The sequence below is a fragment of the Balearica regulorum genome, chromosome 13 (genome assembly GCF_011004875.1).
Source record: "Balearica regulorum gibbericeps isolate bBalReg1 chromosome 13, bBalReg1.pri, whole genome shotgun sequence".
In the NCBI taxonomy this organism is placed as follows: Eukaryota; Metazoa; Chordata; class Aves; order Gruiformes; family Gruidae; genus Balearica; species Balearica regulorum.
The window spans coordinates 9981199-10006160 of record NC_046196.1 but is presented as its reverse complement, the minus strand read 5'-3'; the positions used below and the strand labels follow the sequence as shown (position 1 = coordinate 10006160).

Genomic DNA, 24962 nt, shown 5'->3' with positions numbered 1-24962 from the left:
ATGCAAACACTTTTTTACATAAAAGTATTTTTGAAAGTCTTTATTCATATTCTCATCCTACAGGCTGTTGTCATGGTCATTGTTATGGGAATAAAAAGTGCTCCCTACTATTACACAGGACCAATTCTGATAATGTTAAACATCAGTGAATCACTCAAGCTTTTAATTCTGTCATGCCAGACCTGTCAATAAACCAAGTGACAAAATTTGGTGAAGATAACCTTCAGATATCAATGAAGATAGGAAAAAAAGTAGCAGCAAATTTTACTGTGGTTCGTATGAAAACATGAAACCACTTTGATTTTCCAAAAGTTATTTTAAAAAACACAGTACCTGGTCAATTAAAAAAAAAAAAAAAAGTCTTGAACAGTATCTATGATGTAAACAGAAAGCTGCCGAGTTAATATGGGGGAGATTTTGAAAAACAATTATCCTTTCCAGTTTCAAGGTAGGTCTCTCATTTTTTTCACTATTCTAAAGCTAGAGTGCAGACTTTCCACTCAACCTCAAGTGAACCCATATGGGCTGCACCTAGATGACCAAGTTACACCTACTGAATGTTACTGGTGCATCTGGCAATGTTTTCTGAGCAATTTTGAAACCCCCTAAATTTGAGAATTCTTCCTCAGCATGTATATTTCACATTAGGGTTTATAATTGTTTAGAGACTGGTGGTGTCTAAATCATATGCTTTGATGTTGTGTGAATTCTAGTTTGTAAATTTACCTTAATCTGGTTTAGAGAATTTAATTTCCAAGCAGACCAAGTGCCTGTGAGCACTGTGCATGGCAGGATAAGTGCAGCGCTGGAAACTTGCACAAACTGTATTTAGCAGTGTGATTTAACAGCATTGGACAGGGAACACTGCCTGAGATTGCCCCTTGTTTCAAAGGGTAAAACAAAACAAAGCAACAAAAAAGAGGAAATGCTAACTCTGTCTTTGGCAAATTTCCCCAACATTGTCTCTTCTCATGAAAATGAACAAGGAAGATCAGAGATTTGAGCATTTTTTTCATATAATTCCTGTGGAGCTACTGGAAGGGAGACAAGTTTCCTATGCAGAACATCATGGCAACAAAGACTGTGGCTCTTTTGTTTCCACTCTGTATTTTTTAGAAATCTAAAGAAAAAAAAGTTCAATGAAATTTGAATAGTCCAACAGTATCTGAGTCTTTTATATGTATTATTTATTGTACTAATCCTCAGCTGGTATAAATAAGCCCACTTACAATGATGCTAACTGTGGATTTGCTCAATTACATCCTCCATCTGGGCAGTGGAGCCATGCTTTAATAATAAAGAAGCATTTCTCTTTTTCTTCCTTCCTTTCTCGCTTCCTGTTAGAGTATTAAAATAATTCTGTGTAAGCAAACTATCCCCAGGATATCCAAGAATTCTGGTTTTATGTTGTCTTCTGTTACTGTTTACATTTACTGTAAATAACCTTTTTGCATTAAAAAAGGAAAGATCATAGTTATGGGAAATGTTCACTATGTTCTAATTTATGATTCCATCAAATTTCTAGAATTACATGTGATGAAAGGCAGATATTGTGACGTTCTGTCCTTTTCAATAGGATTTTCAGCAAGTCAAAAAAGAAAAGCTAGTGTTGGTTGTATTTTATTCACAGAGGCCAATTTTCATATTAGGTCTCTTTTATGTTCAAATACTTCAGGGGATAAGCCAACACTAAGTTTTGAACTAAAGGACTAGATTTTGAATATAAAAATGCACCTCTTATTATGAAGTGATTGCTAGAAGAGCACTTGAAGGAAAACCAAATTATGAGTTTTTGGTTTTCTGTACTCTAAAATAGCCTCACTGCGCTGTTTTTTATATGAACACGAAACATTGCTTCTAGGCTACTAACTTGTATTCCAAGTTTCAGGTCAATGCATTTTGAAGCAGATGGGGCAGTAATTCATGAAAAATAGTGTTTAGAAAACAAAAAGTAAGTCAATTTTACAGATACTGTAAACTGGCTTGTCTGTGCCTGGATTGTGAAAGGGTCAGAGTTGCTCCACAGCTACTTAATTTACTTGTAGGGAGAGTACAACCAGGGTGAGCCAGATGCCGGATCCCAGACAGGACACCCCACCTCTGTACATTTCCTGATTTTTCCTCAGTCTGATTGATAAAATATTTATAGATCAAATGAAGTATTTTGGTTTTAATGATACTTCATGGACTCTTTGTACCATTTTGAATTTGATTTCCATGAACATCTCATAAATTGCTGAAAGATGCATTTAATGAAACAGCAATCATAAGGGAGAGGTGGACAATAGTACCACCGCCCATGGATGGTGGTTTCTGAAGTTGCACTTCTGAGTGTTCACAACTTCTGACGGTGACAGTTGCTGAGGAACAGAAATGCCTAAATTTCATCTGTCCAGTCCAAATAGGTGGAATTCCGGGTGCTGAAGAGCCTCCATGTTAGATTAAGATCATGCCTGAATAAACAAGTGGCTGAAATGCATTTATAAGAAAGAAGTATGTCTTTCACAATTTCTGAAGAAAAATTGTTTGGTATGAGTAGCTCCTTGGTGTGCTATTTGATTCCCTCAGCTTGCTTGTACGATAAAACTATTGGAGAATTTCCATGAGAATTTGGAGTAATGCTTGCTCTCCACTCAAGGTACTGTCATTTCCTTAACCTCCTTTCCAAATAGATCTGCCCACATGGTAAAGGTCTGTGAACAGGTTTTGGCTGTAGCAAACTTCATCAAAAAATGTTGCTTTAATTATTACAATTTTTTGTTTTTCTTTTCTGAAATGACTAGGAATCTTAAGTGCGAACATGCAGATCTTACTGGGATAGACATGCTTTGCAAACAGATGATACACTCCTAAGGGACAAGTGTTGACTGCAATGTCCTCTTCCTCCTATGGGAAATCTGGGTAGGTGAGGTACAGCAATGACTAAGTAAGCTCCATAGGTAAATGGTGGCCTTCTGTTCCTGTTGCCGTTAAGCTGTCAGCTAGAGCAACATGTGGTAAAGTTGTGTTGTTAGCATACTTCAAAAACCTGCTTGTAATTCCTCAGTTCGTACACACCATTTAGTGAATAATTTGACTCTCTGGCTATTTTCCAAGCCAATAATGCTGACCAAATTATTTTGAACAAGCAGATGGTACCGAAAGGGCACCAGGTGTTGTTTTATTGTAATAAAGATGTGCAAACCTTTGCATCTCACTAAGTTATTTATCCACATAAATCATCAGGATGCTCAGCTTCCTACACTGCTTTAGTAAATTTTGAATAAGAGGCATCAGCTGTTTTCAGAATGTGCCCTTCTGTATGTGCCACAGATATTTTGCTTTGGGCTTATCTTCCACACTATGACCCATAGAGGCATTCAGTGGATCCTCTTTTTGATTTAAATGATTACTGAGCGATCGGAAGCCCAGATGTTCAGTGGCTTGATTGCTAAGTGTTAGCCTATAAAAGAAAGTAGGAAGTTAGTATCTGAAGGGAGGATTTTACTGCAAATAAATGTTATTTGGTACATTAAGTGACATTATTTACATCCAATTTCTCTCTATAAGGTGGCAACCTGAGGCAGTGAGTTGCCATGATGGAAAAATAGCATTTGGTTTCACATAATTCTATGTCTACCTTTACGGATACAGAGAAATAAAACAAGCAAACATAAATGCAGAGCAACAGTAGGACAATATTGATCAGCAGGATGAGAAGTACCCTAACACACCAGCAGACTAGTGATTACAGTTTTCTGTAGGCTTCAGGGAATGGCTATGCTATATTGCCTATAGAAAGGACTTAAAACTCAACAGTGAAATCACAAAATTGAATCTTGTAGCCTTTGAACAAGATCAGGATTTGGTGAGATCACAAGAAGGAAATTTCCATTTCTTTTGATTGTCATGCTGATGTGTGAAAAAGAACTTGAGCACTTGACATTGATTCAATATCATTCAGAGCTCTGCAGTAACTGGAATTTCTTTTTGTAAGAGAAGAAATTAAACTGCTACCTAAAGTAGTTTAGAAATGGGGGTGAGGAGTCTCAGAGCAGATCAGAAATGACTAGTGATAGCACAGCTCGTAACTGTTCAATATTCAGATAAAACTTACATCTACCTCCTTTGATCCCTCTTCAAATTTCTGAATCCTCAGGCTTGGCTCATGCAGGAATCAAATACACAAACTGATTTTCTTTTTTGTAAATTCCTGTCACCTGTTGGCAACGTGAGCTGGCATTAACCATTCTAGGCAATGTTGCAGTCCTCCATGGTAAAAGAAGTGGCCTTCACTAGGAAATGTAAATTCGCCATTACCAGAAATAAAAAATTTTGACAGTGAAACTCATCTGTGGTGGACAAGGACCATGGAGTCAGGCCCCCTGTAATATATTCGTTATTGTAGCTAATGGTTTATACTGTTAGTGCATATTATGTTTTTTTAAAGCATGTAAATGCTTGTGCCAGTTTCATCTATTTAAATGCCTTTTTTTTGCAAAATTGCATAGTTACTGAGAGTATAGAGCACCTGCAGACATCGTTAACTGTGATTCTCTAGCATGTCTTTGTCAGGAAACACACTGTTTCTGCTAAAATTTTATTATATTATGGCATAAATGACAGTCTGAACAAAACTGTTGGGGGAATGCTAAGGATAGTGCTTCTGCCTCTGAAGGATGTGGGCAAAGGGTTAATTAATATCTATAGTATTTATATAAGCAAGTCACGCCAGTTGTGAAACCCAGTTTAAACTGCAATGATGATTTTAACTTATGAAATTAGAGAATTTCCTGACTTAAGATATGGACCATCCTTTTTTCCCGGTCTACCATAATCGCTGTCATTGTTTTTTTTTCCCCATGGAAAGGAAGGCTGAAAGATGACCCATTACTAGTCACAGCACGTTGCTCTCACTGATTGGAAAGCAGTCACACACCACCAAGCATTTATTCTGTTTACTGAGATGTAACACCAAGGAACAGCAATTCACACCTGCAGTGAAGTTGTTATACTTCCCATTTCTTTTCTTTATTCTATTTTTATCCTTCTGCATTTTTCCTGTTTCATTTTTCTTCCTTTTTTTTTTTTTAATCTTCTCTGCCTCGCCTTCCCTCACTTCTATGATGGGTGTCAGTGTCACCCTTGACACTTCTCTTAAACCTGAAATGAAGAATAAATGGTCAGTGGTACTTTCTCAGCTATCAAATGAGCATTACTCTAGCTGTAAGTAATGAGTTTTCTGTTGGGCAATCAGTTTAAATGCATCTGGCTAATACATGAAGTATATATACAAATGTATGTGTATATATTCACATATATATAGCTTAAAACCAAATCACATCAGGAGCTGTGAAATTTAAAGAGGAGATCTCCCTTCTTATACACAACCTGTGGTGTGATATCATAGCATCCTCCAAAATATGGTGTATGACTGGAGTCTGATGAGGGACAATACCATGAACTAATCGTTAGCTGTGAGTCACTGCTTCATTCACAGAATCATCAAATCACAGAATATTTAAGACTGTTTTTTGCAGAGTATCTGTGCTAGACAAGATAGAACATAGCTGGAAAATGCTGAAGTGTTGTAGTAATCTTGGAGCAGTCCTTGGAAAGAATGAAATAAAGAGGGCAAGTAAAATAGCCCTCTGAGGCAGCACAAACTTTTGTATGAGGATTCCAGGATTATTTTACTCTGCTTATAAGGACCATAACCTAAATAAATAAATTTAATACAGAAATATCCCACCTGCCCCATACTTATCACAAACCAACCCCAGAGGTTTAAGATTACTATTCTTAACCTCTACCAACATGACACTTACCAATATAATGTGTCTCAGAGCGACAGGTGGGCATAGAAATGGAATTGCTAAAATGATTTTACTGTACAAAGAAATGGAGACCTGGGTGGTAAGAAAATATTACATTTGAATTGGTCTCAAGTGTTAAATAATGGATATGTGTGTATGTAGGCTATTCAAATGTTTTTGATTTCTTATGCTGAAGATTAAAATTTCCATTAGTATTCCACCTCTTCAGTTTTGCCTGGGGACTGTTAATTATATTTCTGAAATTGCAACCAAATAAAAACTTAACAAAAAAGTAACAACCAGATAGCATAATAAGTAGCTGTTTCCCCCTTTCTTCTTCCCTGCAAGCAATGTGCTGTCCTCTATAGAGCCCTGAACTAAAAACTTACCTGCATCAGTTCCTGCACTCTGCGTGTTCCCACCATATTTACTACACAGCAAAAAGAGCCCCTTTCAGTGTTATTATAAGCCCTTTCATCAAAATGCTGGTGTCCTGAAAAGCTACTGATGGTAGCGACTATGATGTCTCAGTAACAAAACAATGGAGATTATCTTGGATTTCATCTAAACCTCCATAAAGTCCCATGCTCAGTGATGAGAGGATTCTCGAACTAATGATGAGGTTCTACTCCATAAACCAAGACGCTCAATTGCTTTTTAGATAATGTTATTGATATTTCAATTCTAATACTTTCTATTTGTGAGGGTGTTTGAAAACTACCGTTTTATGCAGTGTTTTAATTTGCATGAGCATTATGGGAAGATAGCAACATACTGTCATGGCTGGTGCCCAAATTCAAGACTTTGTCTATTTTCAGAACTGTTTGCTGGTAACAGTATAGGCTCCCGTGGGAACTCGGTCTTGCAATGTGATGTTGGCTGCTTTCATGTTTGTATTGTACAGTTGCATGAATACTGCATAAACGATGACATTTTTTGAAGTGTTTAGTGGAGAATTTGGTATAAAAACAGCCTTTCTGTTAAGCTGGAGCATGGCAGAGCCACGACTCCACTGTGTGACCCGGGTAGCAGTGAACCCTGGTGAATGCCATTGTCCTACTGTTGCACACAGGCAATGACTGCCCAGCTGCCTAGAAGGCCGAGAGAGCTGTTACAGTTTCATCGCAGTTGCCATGAGTGAAAATATACATAAAGGTAGTGGACATAAATGCAGACCCTAAAGTACTACTGAACTTTCTTTATAGCTTATTTCTGCAGTCTTAATTGCAGTAAATTTTGCTGAACTGAAAGTAACTTCAAAGGGCCTACCTCTGCTTCCCTCTTATGAGGTTTAAATTGTGTTTTTATAATTAAGCTATAAATTTTAAAGCTATTTCAACTATACTTTTTAATATGCCACAGGTTGTCCACCTGTCATAACTGTAGTTCAGTTGTCATAGATCATTTTCTTTGGTGTGCTGCATGACAAAAAGCTATTAACATGGCAGAAAAATCCTTTCTAAGCAAATGGTGTCTCAAGTTCCCTCTCTGTAGGGGCATAATCCGTGTTTCTAATACAGGTGCATTGTGAAATGGTAGAGTATCAGTGAAATCTGAGAAATAGTATGTTTTCTCAGATTATTGAGATTGATTTCTGATATGTCAGTGAACGTGTTTGAAGATGTAACATCAATAATAAGCTGCGGTGCTTATGGTGGCTACCGTAATGCAAAATTGAGGTGGTACCATGTGAGTTTCCAGCTACAATGTTAACCATTTCAGGCATTTTCTAAACTAGGAGTCACATGTCGTTTACCAACAGACAAATGATAACTCTGTTAGGAAAGCAGTGAACCTTTAGCAGCTGTCCTAATGATCACTGGATATGTAGAAAATATGATGTAAAACTGCCAGTTAATATAAGGAAATAATATAATTACAAGTATGTAGCTTTTTGAAGTAAATGGCCCTGGCAATGATGGGGATTACTTTGATATTTGCCCTGTTTATATCAAAAGTAAGTAAAATTTTTGATCAAAATATGCAGAAATTACGCTGTGTCTTTCAGATGCTGTTGTAGGGTTTTGCATTGATTTAACATACAGGCTGCTGGTCACTGGCATGTGTTTTCTGGTTCAGAAAAGAACTTGCTTAATATGCTTTGATTGTTCTGATTTTCTTTCTAGTTTAAGGAAAGAGTGGGTTGCAGAAATGAAATTTTCTTTTTTTTTCCTGACCATTTTCTTTTATTGTTATTATAAAAAAGGTTATAAAAAAGTATTTTGAATTAAAGCTATCAGTTTAGACTTAATGGAATTGGGCTAGTACAATGGCTATGGTACAGATAAGGAAGCTGACAGTGGATTTCCAGTTTTGGGGTACTTTAGGGAAGGGAGTTTAGGGACACCTGTGATATATCAACTCCTCCAGTTTCAGCATTATAGACAACTAAAATAATTTGCTGTTATGAATACCTCTGGAGAGTCAATGTGTGCAGTGCGGAATTAAATATCTTGAGCTAAGCAAACATAGAAAATAACCCTAACTTAAAACTTAATTCAACTCTGAACCTGTGGATTCAGGTCTCATGCTTCATTTTGTTGAAGCATATTTGTATTTAATTTTTGTTGGGAATGATTGCCTAGTGTATTCAGTATATCTTTTTTCTATTTTTCATGCACAGAAGCCTGTGTGTATTTTTTAATTATAATCCACAGCTAGATGTTGCGGAAGCCAACTCAGCATAAAATCATTCTTGTGACGTCTGAGCTTTACTGAGGCAAAGCATGTTATAAGTACGTCATAGCCAGCCTTCCACCATAGGGAAAAAAAAAAAGAAAGTAACAATTTTTAATATTATGACATTTGGACCACTTTTTATAAACATGGAAAAACAAAGTAAGACACTCTATAGGAAACAATAACTTATGTCTTTGAGAGCATACACATGCCCTTACTGACTCTGGGTTACAGGCATACACCGTTGAAACTGGAAACTTTTTCACTGTAAGAATGGCTCATTGGCACATTCAGCTCCTACCAGCCCATTCCCTTCCCTTTATACCAGTGTAGAGTAAATAGGCTCAATTTCTTTGAATTGGCATTGTGAGAAGTAATTTTTTTCAGTCAGACTTGTTTTGTAGAGTTCATCTTTACCTCCAGTTTCCAAAGGCACTTCTTAGAGCCTAGACATTGTAAAGGACTCGAACGCTTCTCTTATGAAACTCATGGTTGCTCCCAGATTTTCCTTGAGAATTAACAGTTTCCAACAGCACAGGGACTAATAAATCTGTCTTCTGTTGAGAGAGCCCCATTTAGCATTCAGCCCCATTTACAGTATATCACTGTAGCAGGAACATCAACATCCATACTTATTCATACCAGGGATGCTCATGCCATGTCCCTTGCTCCTTTTGCACTGTTTTTCTCTCATTTCTGCTGATATTCATCTCTAAAGATAATTCCAGTAGTTGTTGGATTGGTTTTATTTGCTCCCAAACTAGTAACCCAGTGTCCAGTTGACCAGTGGTTTTACCTTATTTTCTTTATGGACTTGTCACGCTGTCACCTAGATTGTTAAGAATCCACCTACCTCATCGGGTAACCCCAAAGGAGATCTACTAGATGAGGATATTTTATCAAAAAGTCAGGCTCGGAGACAGCAGAGAAGCAATTTCATCGTTCATAATTTTATAATTTTTGAATCAATATGAATCTGATTGCATGAAAGATTCCAAATCCTAGTGCCAGGATATTGCAGGGCATACTATTTCAGGCTGGATTATATATCTTGAAGTACTCCAGAAGATCTTTTTTTCCCCAGATAAAATCTGTGTTGTCATCAAGCATATATATATGAGAATGAACTACCAGGAAAAGGCAGTCACTGGCCTAATCCAAAGCCTAGCTGTGGTATAGTAGGAGCAATTACTTTTCCAGCCAAAACCTGCAGACAGCTGTTTTCCATGTTCAAGTCAACATGGGTCCTAGATCAAAACAGTGCAAGAGTTGTTTTGTCCCAAACCTAAGCCCGGTAGTGGAGAAACCACCTCCATGAAGCTGGTGATCTTCTCTGGCCATTTCGGAACTTGGCTGAGCGGCCATGTGGTGCTGGGGCAGGGGACCCAGCGTGAGCCTGGCTTTGCTTGCCGTGGGGCAGCTTCAGCAGGTGCAGCCACTGACGTGCCCCTCGGAGCATGGCATAAGTGTTTTCTTCTGCATGGGGAGGTGTATTGCCAATGCACGGTAATTGCTTGCAGACAGCCTCTAAGGTGGCTGTTTATTAAATGCTGTAAGTTAGATCCATGCAGTGTCAGAAATGCCTCTTTTTGCATGTTTAGTCCTCAGTGCTTGTTCATTATCAGCCTGCATTGTATTCCTGTCTTCAGTGAGAAGGCTGAATCATTTCTAATCTGTGTGTTTGGATCAAGAAATTTATATTTGAACTTCACTGTAAGCTTATAGTATTTTAAATTCCTTCCAAACTACGTTTGGCCTCAACTGCACAATGTATTTTCTGAGGCAAAAACAAAAGGATGATAATTTTCACTGGAGCACACCTGCAATAATGGCTCACAGCATTTAATTTTTCCCTTGGTTTCCTAGTAGACTTTGTTTTGACACCTGCAAACAACCTTTTCCAAGTCAAAGTGAGCTTTTTCTCTCCATGTCATTCTGCCACCCAAGTTGAGCTGACAAAGTCCAACTAAGAAACAGAGCAATTATAAACACAGTTTCCTCTGGTGCTTGTGCTGTTTTTAGCTTTGCTGCTCTCCCAAGGAGAAACCTGTGCCCAATGTTTCCAGCTTAGCATGCAAAATTAATAAAACCCGACAATTAGACTGAGCAACATAAAATACAAGTAAGGGATCCTTTCTGATATGATTGGACTTGAAGATATTAAATTGGCTCCTTATTCTTAAACTTTTTTTTTGTTTAACACAGTGATCACAAAATGTGTATCTGGAATGATAAACAATAATTGGCTCTAGGCAGCCTTTTCTCGCAGAGACAAAAGAACAGTTGTTATTGCTGTACTTCTTTCAATAAATACATTTGTAAGCTGGAACTCAGCTAGGCTGCCCTGAAAAGAGGCACATTTTTGTGAGAAACATAAAAGAGATCAAATTTATAAGTGGGCATGTAGACTGAGTAAAAGGTTTTTTTATATTAAAAAGTATTATCTGTGCTCATACAATGCCAAGAAATATCTCACCAGGAAAAATGCAGTCTGAAGTTAATCTTGTAATATTCCATAGAAAACAATGGATTTAGCATAGATGTAAATCAGGTCCTGATTCAGCCTATAGATGGTTTGGGGATTAATATTCCTTATTCCTATACTGTTGTCTAATACTACTTGGACTCACTTTTGGATTTCAAGTCTTACAGCACAATATTTCCAGTTGTTAGCTTGCTTTCAATCTATTTTCATGGGAAGGATTTACTTCATTTTTAATGTATTGATCATCAAACCTCATCATTAAACCCCAACTTCCTAAATGTGCTGAATGTATCTTACAGTGATATTCTCTAAGGTTATGGATAGCTCAGAAGTAAAATGCTTTATTTAAGGATAAATATATTTCTTTATTGTGTTGCTTTTCTTTGAATAACCAAGAATATAAAAATTATTTATTATAATCATTGGTACAATAATCTGTGCTCCAATGGGAAGGAAAGGGAAGATATTGGATACCATTTTTTACAAGGTATTTTCCTTAGAGAGGGAAATATTGAAAAATTATGCCAACCTTCCATTATTCCAATTATCTAATTTTATTCATGCCTTGCCTTCTTGTAGCAAGAGATAAAAGCAAGCATGAATTGCCTTTAAGAAATTGCTGTATCACTTGTTTGAAAAAGAAGTGATTGTTCTAAAGGGTTGCAAGTTGACAGCCTAATTTATTGACTAAATACTTATTTGAACAAAGGCTATAAGAGACTGCAGAAGAATCTTTGGAGTATCTTTTAAGATTGACTGGGAGTCTTAATGAAGTCAACGTCCCTTGCCCTTGGTCTGTATTTCTATTGACTTCAGCAGTCATTAGATGAGTCCCATGGTGAGGACAAGTTGCAGTATCAGCAGCTTTCCTAAACTCTTGTGAGATGTATTTTACTAAAGGGATATGCTCAGGGGATTGTGGACCTGTCCTAAGCATTTTGGAGGCCCTGCACATGGTGCCATTTGGCTTATCATGAGTCTTTTTTGAAGCAAGCATAAATGTTAACTTTCTGATTTTAGAAGGAGCTTGGAATTTCTTTTGCCTAAATGTTATGTCATCCTGCTCTACCTTGGTGCTCTTCAAAATATAATTTTTCAATATTTTTTCCTCATAAACTCTCATGATGAACTTGTAGAATGTTAGGAATAATTTCTTACTTCATAATGTCATTTATTAGCATAAGTTTAATAGCTGTCTATGATCATAATATGCTTATTTTGACTACTGGAACCCCATCTGTTATGATACTCTAGACCTAAATGAAAGATTATATTGTACATTACTGAGTGAGTCTTTTTACACATGGAAGGTGCTAGGAATCTTTATATATTTCATTTGTAATCTTGTTAATAAGATAGCTTTCTTTGAGGGAATGTAGTTTTTTTCAGTACTATGAAAAATATAATTTTTCTTCTGTTTTATTCTTCTGGTATTCAACATCCTTAATAAGCTTGGTTTTGCTCCTGAGTAGTAGGCTGATGATCTTCTGTGCATCCTGGGACTGTTAATGTCTGTGCTGCAATTTGGCCAATGTTCTCTTTTCTTTTTATTTCTTTTTTTCTTTTTTTTTTTTTTTTTTAATATATATATATAAAAGCAGGTGGCTTTTATCTGATACAGCTATTTAGAGACCCATTTTTAATTCTGCAGCTAAAGGTGACACCTCTGACTCTTATTCCTACACTACGTACAGGGGTGTTGTTTCTCCAACCGCTATGTTGAATTTCTGTGTGTATTGAAAAGGAAGCCTACTGTCAAATCTTTATTTCCTGTTTATTCTACTGACTCTGAGAGCTTTTAAGTAAAGCAGCACTCTAAGTGCCTGTAGAGATTGTGTCTGCGCATACTGTATACATTAAAAATTTCCAAATGGTGTGGGAATGGGAGAGTCAGAGCTTCAGGGACTGCACTTTGGTGATTTGAATTGTTACCCCATGTCCTTTTCTTTAATATTGTCCATTTCCTCTCCAAAGCACTGTTCATCATTGCTTAAGGGTTCCTAGATAGAAAAATTTGCATGTTAGAACTAGTATGCTTATGGTAGCCTTTCAGTAAAACTCAAAACTCTGAGAAAATAAGAGCGTCTCCTTTTTAATGCTAATCTGCAACATTACTTAAAAAGTTAAGTGTTGTGTAGGTGTGTGGCACAGCATATCAACATATCTTTTCATATTGGCAAATCCCAGGTCCCCAGTGTCAGGGTAAAACAGTGTTTACGATGGATGTGTTCTTAAAAAGAAAAGGTTGCTAGTTCTTCTCAATTGCTAGTGATGTGGTAGAGGAATGTGTTATGGTGCAGAGGGCTGACAGTGGGAACAGTGAAAAAAGGAGATTAATTTTGAGTCATGTATCATATATGACCAGCCACCTACAACTGGTCCTTAAACTGGATATTTGGATGACTGGATACTGGATAATTTTTATCTCCTGCTTAGGCATACAAATAAAGATTTCTAAACTTAAATTGAGAAGCGAAAACCTGTTTGCTTCATTGCTGAATGGGAGCTGAACAACTAAAAATTTAGCTGCTTATTTAGCATCTGAATGGATTTTTAAAATCTGTTCTTGTACCTTTGATTTTAAAATACAGAAGAATAATAATAGGAAGAGCCTTTAGGTGCTGCATATTATAGCGTTATGACATTGAAAATTGTTTGTATTGAAAATTTTTGTGATACTAAAGGAGAATTTTGAGAAGGTGGCAATCTGCACTTTCTCAAAGACCTCTGTCATGTTAGAATGTTTTTATAAACCTGTGCCAAAACGGATCATTACCAGCTGTCTTGTCAGAGCTGACAACTTGCTTTAGGTACACTTCTAAGATACTGTTATCTCATCTTATTTGAGGTCAGCTTATATGTTCAAACCAGCATGTGCTTATTGGCCCAACTTTTATTCCTGTATGTTTAGTTTTAATTAACGTCTTGTCATGCTCAAAGATCTGTAGGCATGAGCTATGGTGGTTTTTTTTTTTATTCTTTTTTATTTTTTTTCCAAGAAAGATATCAGTGTGGAGCTAGTGCACAGACCCAAGAGCTGTTGTGTGTCCTCCATAATGCAGGTTAGCCCTTTAGTGCACAGGTTTTGAAAACCTTCTTTTCAGAAGAGTTGACAAAATGGGCTCTCTGAGGCACTTGAAAGATTCCAATATCTTTTTATCTGAAACAAGGACATAAAAAGCAGCTGGGAATAAAATATAGCTGAACAGATGAGATACACAGTCTGTTTTCTCCTAAGTAAAAATAGAGATTACTGTTCATTTTGAGGCTATATGATGCAATAAGAGTTCACTTGCAGTGTAACTATAGCTTATGCTCCAGAAGAGTTACAAAGACATGAGAATGCTGCAGTTACTCACCTCCTTTGCCAGCCTTATTCCAAGAGGTGTCAAGGGAAAGAGCAGATGTGTGTGGTAGGATATTATCTAGATTCTTTTGTAGTGGTTATCAAGATTTTCTTATGTAGTAGACCTTAAGTCGTGAAATATATATATATATATTCCTAATTCTCAAATAAGAACACAAATCAACCCTGCAAAGATCATACTAAAAACATCAACTAAAAATTCCAGTAAATATACATTTTTAAACTGTTTCACTAAACTACCAATGTGTTAAGCTCAGCAGATGTCTCCTTTCCAGTTTTTGTAAACATTTACTGTTCTAGCAAGGTAGGTGAGTGCTTAACATTAGTGACTTTTCTGTACTTACAGCCATAAATTATTTGTGATTCATGTAAATATCTTTATATGCCAAGAAATGCTGCCAAGTGAACACTGGTCAGCTATTTAGAAACACCTTGTACGAAAACAGACTGCTTTAAAGTTTTTGGGATGTGTTTTTTTTCTTTCTTTTTTTTTTTTTTCTTCCTCGTATGACCTGAGTTAACTAAATCTCTTCCTCCTTGGCAAGGAATACTATGTCTTTGACACCTGTCTTAAATTTACCTTTTATAGCTGTAAGACAAATTTCATTTTGTGAAGTCACAAACTGTTCTTCACTTCCCTGAGTCATCTCTGAAATAATTAAATTTAGGTCAAGCCTTTCCTTCAGCACTGGCTGAAGGGAAAGTGTCCCTGCCGCTTGCTCTCTTGCTCTTTCCAGTTCTGTTTCCCACAGGAGGGTGGGTTAAGAAACACCCACCTCGGGTGGATATCCACCCATGGATACCTCGGCAGCAAGTGGGCACACTTGCTCACTCCCAGCAGAACCTAGGAATCCCAGTGTGCCAGGAAAGTAATGCCTTTTAAGAGACAAAGGTCAATATTTTCCAAATAACTTTTGTCTATAAAGGTGTGTTGCAAAGTGCACAGCTTGCTTATTGTTTTTAAATCCTACATTTTTGTGGTTGCAGAAGAATAAAACATGCCAATCAGTAACATTGCAGAAGTTAAGAAAATTCCAGAGAACAGAAAACCACAGAGAAGTAAATCATGAAGCATATGCACTGAGTTTTAAAAAAGTATGATTCATAACTTCTAGCTGCAAACTTTCAATTTTTTCACCATTTTGCTTTTCTAGGTTTGATTCAGAAGCTAGGTCTTGAGCAAGAATCTTAATTTAACTTTAAGAGTCTCTGGGTTTTAAAAATGGTGGTGTTATCTATATATAAAAATTACATATTTTAGTCCTTGTCTGTGTAACAAACTACCACCCAGAAACATCTGAAATGACAGCAGATGCCTTTATTTTTCCAGTAAGCCATAAAAATGATGAAACAGCAGAACAGTTAACATTATGAGTTGCAGTTAGGTATTGTGATACTAAGTGGAGAACATGGGAATAACTTCAGGATGTCCAACTTATCTGTCACGTCTACCATAACATACACTTTTATGCAGCTTATTGCTTTAATATTATATTGCTAGATAGTTCAAATCATACTGTGATAAAGTTCCTTTCAAGGAAGTTCCAACAGGTTAATGAAGAACACTGTATATTACTTAATGATACATTTCTTCAGCTTAAACCTAACAATTGTACTTTTATATTTTGCTAGCTGAGAATATAAAAAAGGAGAATAATTTTGGTCACAAAACCCAACTTGTATGTTTTTGAACTACCCACATGCTTGAGGGCAAAACCAAAATTATTTGAGCTTAGTTTTGAAACTGCATATTACAAACAACAGTGAAGAGTTTATGTGGCGAGTAAGAGATTCACAATGCAGTATCGTAATTCAAAATATATTGGTGTGTAATTGCTGACCTAGATGCTCGTTGCATGATTGTTGACTCTGAATTCATACAAACATGGTTAGCATTCCTCAACATCCATTTACAATGCTATAAGAAAATGAACGGTACAACAAAATCAAACACCATTTGTTGCACTTAAAAATAAAGGGGAAGGGGGAAGTGCAGTAGTGAGTTTGTACTTACTTTCAACCATTCTCCGTGTCATCTTCTCAAGCCTTTCTACGCTTAGAATCTCTCTGTCTATAACTGTCATAAAAACCTGAAAAAAATTGGCACGTTTCTTCACAGTATTAAAGTTTAACAATGTTAGACTGAAATCTGATTGGTTTAATGAATGTTTTAATTAAGTTATTTTTGAAGTTGTATTGATGAAATTGGATTAGAGAGATCATTTCTTGGAGAAAAGTGGATTGCTGAGGCAACAGAGGAGTGTAATGAAGTGAGTTTCTACAATTTCATTAACGGTTCCCTTGATTAAAAAAAAAGAATACAAATATTGTTTAAATATTGCAGTTCTTTTTCTAATGAACATTCAAATGAAAACAGAAAACTACGTTGAATATTCTCTCCTAGTTCAATTATAGTTCTTTCAAATGGCAACAGAGAAACACAGGAACATCACATTTGTCTCTGAGTCCAAGTGGAGAACCCATCATTGTTTACCCAGAAGCTCCAGCGTGTGTAGACCACACAGGGTCATCCATCTCTGTGTTTGTTTAGACCAAAAGATTGCTTTCTGAAAATCCTGGAGACATGAAACTGCGGAGGTACTCTCACCATTTCTAATTTTCTTATGGCTGTTTGACATTTTCACTTCCTGGGCTAGAAGTTGGAAGTGTGCAGTTTGGCAAGATGAGAAACAGGAAAGACAGATCTAGCCACTCTGCAAAGTTCATGACAGGTTTTTCTCAAGTTTTTGATGGTTTGAGTTGGTTTTTCTTGTTCTGTACCAGTTCTTCCACCGTCTGTGCAATTTCCATTAATAGTTGTGAGTGATTTGTGTGTCTAATTCTTCATGCAGTGTGTTGAAAATCTACCCTAAAGCTATGAAAAAATAATGGAAAAAGCATGTATAATTGAAAATAGTCTTAATCACTGGAATGTTGAAATCCACATGGCTTGGAAGACTTGAAAGATTTCTTGTTTTAGAAAAGTTGAATTGAAAACCGCTGTCATTTTCTTTAAATACATTCTTTTGAATAAAACATCCATTCCTGGTGCCAGCAGCAAGCTTCTAAACATGTTCAAGATGACATGATTGATAACAAGAATGCTCTTCTCAAGATGTTTCTAATTTCATCTCTCTGTTTCAAGAATGTTAAACTTCCAACATGATATATGATATAATAACAAATATTTAAACCAAAGATTAATATTTTTCTTAAGACCGAACAGTAAGTGGAATTGAATGGAAATCTGAAAGCTAGTTGCTGACTCCAGAATGTGGGTATATTCTAGAAGCTATGATAATGCCTGAGTACATATTATTTCCCACTCAGTATTGCAATGGTAGGCACACTCCCAACTTAAAAGAGTTAACTCTGTTCACTTAAGTAAAGGTCTTTCCAGTTTGACTACAGCAACGCATAATTCCAGGTTTTAATGGATTTATTAAATTTATATTGGTATGATAGTGCTGTAGTTTTCCCCTGATCTGAGGAAGATACCTTTCTTTTGCTTGGATGCTAGTCAAATCTAGTTGCTATCAGAAATCTAAAATAAAATAGCAATAACTATTCCATCTCTATCTCCAAACCTCAAAATTAAGTAAGAAATGTTGGCTTTCATGGCTTTTTGGTATGTCTGTACGCCAGAGCTTCCAGTTTTTGAAACTTTTAATGGCCAGCATCTGATTTGACATAAGATTCCTCCTCCAATTCAAAACCTTTCTGCCATTACATAAGAGACAGCCAATGTTAGTCAGGTTGTTTAGATCCACAATGGTCCATTTCCATGCATAGAGAGCCTGTACTCAGGAAGCAATGCCACAGCCTGTTGAAACAAAGGGTAGCCTAAAGCATCTTAGCCTAGCTTTGGGAACCAACCAAAGAAGTATTATTCTGTAATCTGGAGTCAGAATTATCTTGAAGTGTGAAGAGTATGTTTGATCTTTTCATAAAGGTGTCTGAACTAGACCAGCTCCCAAGGTTCTCGGCTGTTCCCAATAAAGAGTTGGGTTTTTTGTTTTTCCATCTGAAAAACGTGATCTCTCGGAGGGTTGAGGCGGATACACGTTTGAAGGTCAATGTCATTTCTCATCTAGTGCTTGCCAGCTGGCAATCTCCAACTGTAAATCTCTGAATTAACATAATGGTTTTAAAACAATTAAATTTCAGGAACAATATGTGGCTGATTAACGATAGTGGAACTTGGTATGGGAAAGGACTATCTGCTCAATTTTAATTTAAAATGTGCAAACTACATGACATGGTGTTATATTACTGTATATCAATGCCAGAGAATGACATTACTGTAAATAGTATTAACTGGCTGGCTTAGGGAAAACCAAGAAAATTTACAGTTGATGTATCAAATTATAGCTCAGATTCCATCTTCAAATTATAGTCCTGTCAGAAAACATGGCTAAATAAGGAGAGTGAAACGCTCATTAGTTTGAGATAAAATGGAAGTGGTACCCTGGATATCGAGCAAGTCCCAGTTTGTGTCATACCCTGAAAGCTTCCTATTGACATCTCATGGAAGACTTTCTGTAGTACCTCTAGCCATCTTCACTGGTTTTCAGGAAGAGGGAAAAAGCCTTTTGGGTCAATCAGAAACCAAATTCCTTGCAACTTTTCAATTCAGTCAAAAAATATCTCCAAGGGGAAGAAATTGCTAACCAGGAACAATGAGCTCTCTGTGAAAGTCATATGTAGAACTAGAAGGAGGAATATGTCAGCTATTGCTCTGCCATTTAGGAACAGGGCCAAGTGTCTTGTTTCTGTATGATTCACTTAGTGGGCTATACATGGAAGCAGGGTTCAGTTATGGAAGTACAATCTGCTGGGCCCAGGCTTCTACAGAAACTTTTTTTTTTTTAAAGTATCTATATTTTTCCAGTCCTCCTTTCACGTTGTTGAGAGATAACCCTCTTAAAATTCTCTTCCTGCTAGTAAAGCCCATAAACAAAATGCAAAATCTGACTAGAGAAAAATCCCAAGCCACTCTTTCAGGAAAAAAACAAAACCCAAAAACAAACCCAAAGAAAATTACTTCTATATTTATCAAACAGCCAGTAGAAATGTATTAATAATATCAGAATATGCATGAATAGGTAGCTTTATAGAAATGTGAAAAAATTGTCAAGAAAGGAAATACAGAAATAGGAGAAACAGCATCTGACACTGTACAAAAATATAATACGCTATTCAACTTAAATAGGCCATTTCTTTAAACACTGTCCTCTAACCAGATGCAAGTGACCTGCAAGTATTTGAACAGATAAAAGATAAAATACAATCATTGTCATAAGAAGTCAATAATTAAAACCAAGAAGATCAAGTAGAAAGCCATAGTTTAGGCTTTGCTGCTGCATATGCCAGTATGGCTTCCTGTCTCCATATTGTAGGTTCCTTCTTCCCATTCCTGGAATCCACCAGCAATGGGTGGCTGATGAGCTAAATCTCAGATGGGCATTGGGAATGCAGATCTGTTCTTCTGCCTCCCCTTTACTCACTGCTGAACAGTCTAAACAGAGTTTCAGAAGAACCATGCTCCGCCTGATACCTGGCTTCTACAGGCTTTAAGTAATGTTTGCAGAACTGCCAGAATGCTAGGGGAGAAATAGTAGAAAAATACTATGTGTATATGTAGTTATTAATTATAATTATTAAGAATAATTATTAAGAAGCTGATTAATATTCTTTCTAAATCCTGTGCTCCTAAAGAGGAAAATTATGTATCTTAGATAACTGGACACTAGATAAATCTAGAGAGTTTGGACTTTGACAGAACTCCTGGTGATACAAAAAGCATCCTCCAAGTTATCACGTAGACGGGTTAAACTGCATCACAGAAAATTCAGATTTGATGTTATCTTTATTTCTCGGAGGGGGGAAGATTTCTTGCTACTGCAACAGGGCAGCTCCACAGAACATACTCCAGTTACTCACAGGTTCACAAAAGCAGTGCTTGCTAGACCTCGTGTCCAGGGTGACTGCTGAAGTAGCGCACTAGAGAAAAGAAAATTAACAAAGTTAACATGGTAGGTCACTGTGGGGTAAGAGTGTGTGGTGCTGTGATCTAGCTGTTGGAAAAGTCTTCTTCTGGATCTTTGAGCATAATCAGCCCATAGCTTGTGAAGCCTGCCCACATCGGCTCAGCCTGGACTGTGCCCTTTTCCTCCTGCAGTGGGGAGGGTGGGTCAGGGCTGTGTGAGGGGACAAGCTTACGCTGCATGAGGCTTGGTCATCCCTGGGAGGCATTATGCAAAGTTCATTCATCAGTTAGCTGAGGTTACTAACAACAACCTTCACTTTCAGGAACTTTGGAAATATGTTACCAAAATCCCAGGTTTAGCCAGAGTTCCTTTTAGAGACAGTTGTAGCTGTTAAAATAATTAAATTTAATTTGCTTTGCCATGATACCAATTTCTTTTTTGTTTTCATGAAGGTTTTAGCTCAGAAGCCTTTATAGATTTCATCTATTATCTGAAATATAGAATTGTGACACTCAAAATAAGTTTAGAAAAGCTGTTCATGAATACAGCTGGGAAGGATTCACTGCACCAAAGCTATAGCTCCATTTTTCTCTCATTGCACTAAATCTTTTTCCTGAAATACGGCAAAAATTTATTAAACCATGGAAAGTGCTGGCTATTCATTTGCAACAATGACTTTTCTAGGGATTTTCATTGTCTTTCTTGTTTCTCAGTATGATAAAAAAATCATAGATTCTTGGCCTAAAAAAAAAAAAAATTCCTTAATTTTCAGATGTATATTTCCATGTAAGTGCAAAATGTTGGGATTTTTTTTCTGCTGTCCCTCTGTAAAGGTGAGATTGTAGTCATGGATTCCCACATGAAACACAACTATGATGGCTTTTAAACTTGAGTAATTCAAGTTAAGGTAAAATTCAGATTTAATTGTAACTTTCTAGGGAAAGCATCTGGACATACTGTTTATTTGTCCTTTCTCCGAGGAAAAGATTCTCTTGTAAGTTTATCCTTTAAAATGCATCTTTACTCTGCACTGCATCTTCTCATGTCTAGCTCGTGGCCATTACTCTTGGACTTTTCACTTCGAACCACCTCAAACAGGTCCTCCCTATCCTTGTTTTGTTGTTATATTTACATTCCACTGATATATCTCCTCTGTGCAATATCATTTTCCACTACCCACTTCTTCAAATGTGATGGCTTCAGATCCTTAGCTTGTGTAAATTAGATTAGCTCTCCTCCAGCTAGGAGTAAATCAATGGGACTGCCACTGATTTACACCAGCTCAGGATCTATCCTGGTGCTTTTAATCATTTTTATAGCACCTCTGCAAGTAATCAATGGCATGTCTGTACTGTACTGAACTGTGGACTGAGTTTCAGCCGTAGGAGAAACTCCAGTCTTGGTTATGTTGATTGAATTTCGTTTAAAGTGGGAGTCCCACATGTGTACCTAGGGGCACAACTTGGACTTTCCTCACCTGAATACAGAAGAGTAATCATCCTTCTAAATAGAAAGGTATATCTGTGTGCTTTCTAGATGTTGGCTCTCAGGAGCATTGGTTACTATTCTCTTAGAATCCGCTTAAGCCAAAGAAGAGAATTACTAAAAAGTAGATAAATAAAATGAAAGACAGATTCACAAAGGGAAGAAAGGTAAGAGTTAACTGGGTTTTAATTGCTGCCAGATTGCATCTAGTTTTCAAATGCTTTCTGGGGGAGGATACTCAGATTTCCCATCTCCAGCTGGGTTTGGGTTTCCAAATCTCTGTCAAACTAAGCCCGTTTCCTTGGTAACTGTCTCACTCTCCCACCTATGCATAAGGACAATTACTTCTTTCTGCTGAGTGGTGATGGTGGAGCCAAAAGAGAAGGAATAAGGTGAGTCTACTGCACAAGAACCCTCCGCACACATTCCAAGTGGTTGGGTCTCTGTGGGTTGTGTAAGGAGCACACAAGTTAGGTAAGGACAGGGAAAAGACACTGTATACAGCTTGCTTTCCTCCCTACTTGATATTTTTGCTCCATCTGGGTGCAGTTTTGCATATTAACAGTTGCAATGATAAATGAAAAATGTGTCTTACATATGTGGATGCTCAGGAAGTTTGGGGGTTTTTTGTCTTCTCGAGACATTTTCCTTTCCTCTGTGATTGCGCTTGACTAATCCCTACATCTATACCTAGAGTGAGTTGTTGCTTTGAGATTGAGTGGCCAAGTTCAAGATCATTGGAAAGTGTGACTATGAGACCAAAATTATAATTTAGAACTAATATTCTGTCATTGTTTTCTTCTTCATTGTGCTAAAAATAAGGATTCATTAAAGTTTTGAGAGTCATCCCTCAAGATTTTTGCATATTTTTTGCTTTAAATCTTAGACAAATTTGAGGCCATAGGAACCTGTCTCTCTCAGTAGAAATTATGATTTTATTTCTTCTGTGCTGTGACAAATTTAGAATTTTGCTGTGAAGACCGTCTTTATCTCTACTGTTGAAGTTCTACTTTAATGGATATGTTTGTCATATATGGTGATATACATGATACACGCTGAGTCTCAATGAATGGCTTTTTAATCAGTCTGATGATTCAATCTCCTTATATAGCCTCCTTCCTTAGTTTACATTACATAAAGGAGCTGACACTTCAATTATAACTTTTATAAAATACTAATAGACTGTTCAAACATGAGGAAGGCTAAGAACCAATTCTCTCCTTCCTTGTTCCAAATATTCATCTTTCAACCAAATGGTCTGCTTATTTACTGAATTAATTTTCTATTACTTTTTGAATATAAGACCACCATAACTATTTGTGATACTGTTACAGATACTATATCAATTATTTCTTTTAATTGCCTCATCACCCATTAGTCCATCTGTTTTCATATATCTTTCTTCAGTTCTCTTTAGTTGATGGACAATTTTCATACAGATGTAAGATAGAAAGTGAGCTTCTACTCATACGTCTTCCAACTGTATTCTCATTTCCTGTAGTTTTTAGACTGTTTCTAAGAGCTTGAGTCAAGGCCGATGTACTGATGATGGAGTCGTCAGCATTTTCAGTGCTCTATGGGAGGCCTAGTTTTGTCTCTACTGTGGAGAAACACTGTCAGCTACACATAAACCTAATGAGACAATTGTTAATGAAGTTGGTCATTAGAGGTTGGATCTTCAAAGGTCAGCCTTAAAACTTGCACCTCCTTTTTTCTAAGGTGATCTAAGTGTTATATCTATAGACTGAGACAGCCTATAATCCAAAGAACCATACAGCGAGTAAACAGGAGACTAATGATACCTCTAGTGAGTGCATAATGTTTACTTTGACTTTTATAAAGAGGAAATTTGCAAGACTGAAGATAATCCCACTATACTTTATAATTTAAATGTCACTCAGAATGTATGCTGACACGCAACTGATTAACAGCAAACTTTGGTGGCAAATTAATTAGTATTTAATCCAGAGGCTCTATTAAGATGTGATGTGATAGAAATACCTTTTTTTCAGTAGTCATTCAATTAAAATGCACAAATGATCTCGACCATGTTCTGAGTTTCGCATATTTTATTTAAAAGCCTAATAACCATGTCTCACTTATATGAAAGTTGGCACATACACAACAAACTCCCAAGATACAGCTTGGATTAATGTGAAGTGCTTATGATAAAAGAGCAATTGTACATTTTTTAAAGAAAAGCTAATGCCAATAAATATGGCTTAGATGAGTCTGTTGATTTTAGCATCTTTTGTATACTGTTTATATTATTTACTCTTCCCTTATTTTGCTAACTGCACTGTGTGTAGTTTTGAGATAATCATTTATCTTTCAGCACCTCTTTGTTTTTTTTCTGAAATCAATGGCTTAAAAGAATGTGACTTTAAAAAAAAAAAAACAAGATTTTTGTGCTCCTAGATGGAATTCTGTGTAAATAATTTATCTTCCTGCAGTGGTTTTCTGTTCTTTCTTCAACATCCTTCCATCTACTTCTTTCTTATTGGAGCCCATAATGATATTCTCTTTTGCAGATAAGAGTTATTCTGCTGCAAGCTCTCTGTCAGACCAGTTGTGTCTTTATGGTGAGAATATTAATGCAGAGTTCTTGTGACAATGACCACTATTCAACAAGAAAGAGTACAAAATTTATTTGGAGGAGGAGGGAAGCCATAGGCTGTGGCCAATAGAACTGTATCTTATTAAAGTCTAGGTGTGCCTTTCTTTAAATTATTCAAAGATTTATTTGTGTGTCTTTTTTTTTTATTTGGTGGAACCCCATGTTACTGTTACAATGTCTACAATCATCAGATGTGTATGTGTTTTCTCACCAGCTAGATTTGAAAAAAAATGCACTCTTTCCTTTCCAGTTTTTAACTAGCAGCATCATTACAGCCAAGGAAGATGTGGCTTTCAAAATCTCAGATTTTGTCAGATTTTCCTGTTCAGGTCCTCATTGCTATTTTTCAGAAACCTTTGCTCACATGTCAGGAACAGTGTCCACAATGAACAATGAATAAAACATCCTACACATAATTGAAAAAAGAAAAGTAAGTAGTCACAATAAGTGAATGCAGATCAAACCAAGAAAGGTGCCACTCTTTTGGGCTGTACCCAAATTACAAGTCTTTGTAAATTATGCCTTGAAACTAAACCTGCAAAGC

At 36.6% G+C, this 24962-nt stretch overlaps 1 long non-coding RNA gene across 2 annotated transcripts in view; it reads left to right on the top strand.

Moving 5' to 3' along the window:
* Positions 1 to 24962, top strand: part of LOC142603705 (uncharacterized) — a 61992-nt gene that overhangs the window by 18140 nt on the left and 18890 nt on the right. The window contains exon 1 of one of the 2 annotated variants that reach the window (XR_012837602.1): positions 22169 to 22193. The exons of the other annotated variant lie outside the window; for it this stretch is intronic. This is a non-coding gene — a long non-coding RNA (uncharacterized LOC142603705). Of the gene's footprint in view, positions 1 to 22168; positions 22194 to 24962 lie in introns of those variants that run through there. 2 annotated transcript variants of the gene reach the window in all.